Below are 3,954 nucleotides of genomic sequence, written 5' to 3'. Positions count from 1 at the left end.
TGTCACTAGTGTTTGTAATCTTATGATTTATCTCTGATTCAGCTAGTGTTCTGTGTACATTCTCATAAAGAAACTTTCACTATATTATATCACTTATTCACTAACTTTTCTCATTCTTCAATCATCTTCTTTATCATCATCATCATCAAACACTACTATCTTATTCAAGATTTCTACTTCTTCTTCTGTTCAACTCTTTTCATCTATTTATCTATCACATTATACATGTTTCTGACAATGATCTTCTATTCTCATAACAAGCATTCTTATAGTGCTCATATCAGGCAGTTCATTAGCAGTAAGTGTAACATATTATGAAATATGATCAGAACTTGTTTATCTTCTAACAATTATCAGAATATACTACTATGAATGATATATCTTCTTCATCTTCTTATACATTCTCAACTGTTTTCTTCTCAGTGAGTTTCTGATTATGTTTTCTGATATAATTTTATATGAACATAGATGCTGATATATTTATTTTTATTCATATAGAATCTTCACATGCTGACAGATCTGTATCTGCTGATGATAGTGAACTCAATGTTGAATTCTTGATCAAGAACTTGAAGAATATGATAATGAAGAAATTGTCTGTATCATGTGTAATCAGATCTCTCACATTCTTCTTCATCTTCTCTGTTTCTTTCTCTGCTGCTTTCTCTCAATCTTCTACATCTGTCTCTGTGTCTGATTCTCCCGCTTCTGCTATCTCTGTTCTCACAACTCTCACTTCTGCTACTTCTGATTTTACTGTCTCTGCTTTTATTATCAGCTCTCTTCATTTCAAGAAGATATTGTATAGGCTTAATGAATCACATTTCTCAGTATGTACACTCTCACTCTTCTTATCAACTCTTAGAACAATTTATTGTATAAAGACTGTGTATAACATAACTATCTAAAGCTCAGTTGCAGACACTGATTATTACATTCATTTTAAATATTTATGATGAGATAATTATTCATTCATATCAGAGAATTATCTCTCTTCTTAACAGTGTTAAAATTATAAGTCTTTTTCTTTTTCATCTTTTCTTTCTGATACTGATTTTTCTGTTCTTAGAAAAAATCATTATAGGTTTTACTGTGTATGAAGTTATGATATTCATAGATATCAAGAAGCTTTTTACAACTGTAAAGTTCAACATCACAGAGATATTCACTCTGATAAATTTCTTCAGAATAATAGATCTATACAAGTCTATTCTCTGACATCTGTCATCTGACTTTATAATACAGGCAAAAGATATTCATGTTTTTAGAAACAGAAATACAGATATCATACTCTTTTACATCTATGAGTGTGAGACTCATACACCTTGTCTGAGATGTTGTTATGAGAATAAGCTGTTTATACACTGTATTCTGCTTTCTGTATTTCTTCATGTCTCTCTCTCTCTTTCTGAGAAGCCTCATATGTGTTGTAATTACATATACAACTCTAAGATCAGTGAGTGTTCATTCAGTAACTGTTCTCATCTCTGATTTTGTGATTTTCATACACTAATAATGATTCTTAGTTGCTTCAGTGTCAGAGACTATTCTAATCAAAGATGATAACACTGTTAAGACTATTCTCTCTCACTCTCAAGCTTCTTCTGTCACTTTCTCTTCCTTCTCTGTGAGAAAGGTTGTGTGTACATCAGGTTATAAGTATTCAGCTCTGAGTGACTTCTGTCATTATTCATTCAGTTCTGCATCTTCTTCTTCTTCTGTTTCTTTCATCTTCATTCTCTCTGCTCTGACTTCTGATTCTGCAGATTCTGTGCTCTTCTTCAATTTCTCTACACATACACATGCACATTTCTATATTAACATTTCAGTCAATCTTGTGATAAATGATATTAATGTCATACACAGAGTGATAGAAGAATTGAAGACATGTACAGCATTGTTGTAAGAGCAGCTTGCAGTTCTCAAATCTCTTACAGATCTCAAGTTTTGAGATTTTCTTTATTTTTGACATTTTTCAGATAATGTGACATTGAAAATAGATTAAATATATGATGTATGAAAATGAATAAGATATATATAATAATATTTATCTTTTACAGCTGACTCTTACAGTTGATAATTAATTCATTATTTCTTTTCTTTTCTTATACTTTTTCTTTATCTGCTAGTCACTACTCTTATATAATCTCTATATAGTACAGTGTTCAGTGACTAGATTCAGCAGCTTTCATCTTTTATAATTCTGTCTCATGTATTATACTGTCTCTCTTCACTCACTCAGATCACTACAGTGAACAGCTTATTGAAACTAATCTCACTCAATCTCTGAGCATTCTCAGAGATTGAGATAACTTGATTTCATATATCTGTGAATGTTTCAGATAGTTCATTCTCTGTGATCTTCATAATTGAACTGATATAAACAGTTAAATTCAACTCTGAATCTCTTTTTCTTCTGTGATCTGACTTATATACAAGTCTGCTACTTCGAGACTGTTCTTTATCATATTACATCTACTGTCTGCAACATGTTATTATACAATCAGCTACAGTTTTATCACTTATTGAAGTGTGATATTCATCTGATTTCTTCATTTCTTCTCATTCTTTTCTTATAATTGTGAAAAGATCAGAATAAGTGAGATTATCTGATTTATAAGTGTCTATAATTTCTCTTACTTCATGAGACTTTTCAATTGTAAGTCTCTTCTTTTTCAACACTGACAATAGTGCTGTGAATAACTATAATCTGTTCAAGTCTTGCATCTTTGCTTTCACAAGTTATGAATTATTTATTAAGTTGTATAAGACTCATCCCTCTGATTCTTTCAATGCATATATTTTCAGAGAATGTGATTTGAGTATTTTATATAACTCAAACCATCTAGGTTGAAACTTCTCAGAACTCTCATTATATATGAGAACTTACATTCTTATCTTGAGACTTATTATTATTATTATTATTATTCTTCAATTATAGATGTATACAGTCAGAGACTATGACATCTACCTGAGAACTTTAGTTCTCAGGGTTTTTTCTATGTCTGTAAAGTTAACTATTGTACATTCATCAATTTCAGATATGCAAAATCAGAAAATTCCAGCTCAGAATACAAAAACTGTTTACAAGTTGCAGTGTTTTAACATCTTTTGATACTTTGAAACCATTTGACAATATCATGACAAAAGAAAAGAGAGAAAGAACATAGTCTCAATGATAGACACATTAAATAGATAGATAGAAAGAAATTGAAAGGAAAAGATACAGAAAAAGATAAAGTAAAGAGAGACTATAACAAAATAAATTATTAAAAGAGAGTGTATAGCTGTTTTAACAGACTATATCTGATTGATTTCCTTCTCTTCATATTCAGATAATTCTGAATTTAGCCATTTTCTTATAGCTGCTTGAGTTTCTGATAGAAAGCCTATTAAGTATTTAATTCCTGTCTCAGTTGAGAATAAGAATCTCATATTTAATTGATTTAGATCATACTTCTCTTTCAATCTGGCTCTGAGATTATTGTATAATGCACAGTGCATTATAATATGCTCAGAATTCTCATTTGTATTGCAGAATAAGCATTCTATTGAGTCAAATCTATCATCAAATCTTTGTATATAAGATTTGAAATAGCCATGTCCTAGTTTCAGCTGTATTATAGATGAGAATATTTTCTTTTTACATTTAATTGAACAAGATTTCCACTTGGGTTTTGTTTCAAATCTTAAATAATGTATACTCTTCTTTTGTTTCTGCCAGCTTTCATTTCACTTGTCTAAACAAGATTCTTTTATTTTTCTCTTTATAAAAGATCAGGACACAATTTTTTGAATAGATCTGCTTAATTCTGCACTCTTTTTTGCAGCTGAATCAGCCAATTCATTGCTATGAATATTCATATGAGCAGGAACTCAGTGCAGATGAATTCTCAGCTTTGATGTTCTTCTCTTTTGAATTTTTAAAACAGAGTTTAAGATCAGTTCAAGATT

The sequence above is a fragment of the Blastomyces dermatitidis genome (genome assembly GCF_000003525.1).
Source record: "Blastomyces dermatitidis ER-3 genomic scaffold supercont1.5, whole genome shotgun sequence".
NCBI classification, from domain to species: Eukaryota; Fungi; Ascomycota; class Eurotiomycetes; order Onygenales; family Ajellomycetaceae; genus Blastomyces; species Blastomyces dermatitidis.
This window is presented reverse-complemented; position numbering follows the sequence as displayed.